The sequence below is a fragment of the Propithecus coquereli genome, unplaced genomic scaffold, assembly GCF_000956105.1.
Source record: "Propithecus coquereli isolate 6110/MARCELLA unplaced genomic scaffold, Pcoq_1.0 Scaffold156, whole genome shotgun sequence".
In the NCBI taxonomy this organism is placed as follows: domain Eukaryota; kingdom Metazoa; phylum Chordata; class Mammalia; order Primates; family Indriidae; genus Propithecus; species Propithecus coquereli.
In genome coordinates this window covers 662,182-663,063 of record NW_012140080.1, presented here as the reverse complement: position 1 = coordinate 663,063, position 882 = coordinate 662,182, and positions in this window count along the sequence as shown.

Genomic DNA, 882 nt, shown 5'->3' with positions numbered 1-882 from the left:
TTCTCTTCCTCCCCTGATGTCTTCCTTTGTGAGTTGATGATATTTTAGCAAGCAGGTTTTGATTTATTTCTCTTTGTGTGTGTGTTTCTACTAAAAGTATTTCATAGTGGTTATCATGAGTCTTACATAAAACATTTATAGTTATAATAATCTATTTTAAGCTGATAACATCTTAACTTCAAGTACACATAAAAACTCCTGTTTTACTTCTCCCCCACCTCATACTTTATGCTATTGATGTCACAATTTCCATCTTTCTTCATTGTGTATCCATTAACAAATTTTGTATTAACAATACTTTTGTCTTTTAAATTTTATACAGGTGGTAAAAGTGATTTACACACCCCATTACAGTGCTCCAGTAGTCTCTATTTGTCTACACATTTACCTTTACCAATGAGTTTTATACTTTCATATGCATTCATGTTGCTATTTAGCATCTTTTTGTTTCAACTTGAAGAATTCCCTTTAGCATGTCTTGTAAGTCAGGTCTAGTGTTGATGAACTCCCTCAGCTTTTGTTTTGTAGAAAAGTCTTTATCTCTCCTCTATTTCTAAAAGAAAGTTTTTCCAAGTATCATATTCTTTTTTGGCAGTTTTTTCTTTCAGCCCTTTGAATATATCATCCTGCTTTCTTCTGGTCTGCAAAGATTCTGCTGAGAAATCTGCTAATAGTCTTATGGGTGCTTTCTTGTACATAATGAGTCACTTTTCTTTTGCTGCTTTCAAGATTCTCTCTTTGTAGCTTTTGACTATTTGATTATAATGTGTCTCAGTGTAGACATCTTTGGGTTTATCACATTTGGATCTTTTTTTTTCTTTTTTTTTTTTAAGATGAGTTTCAAAGCCCTGTCTGGTTCTTTGATTTTTTTTTTTTTTTTTT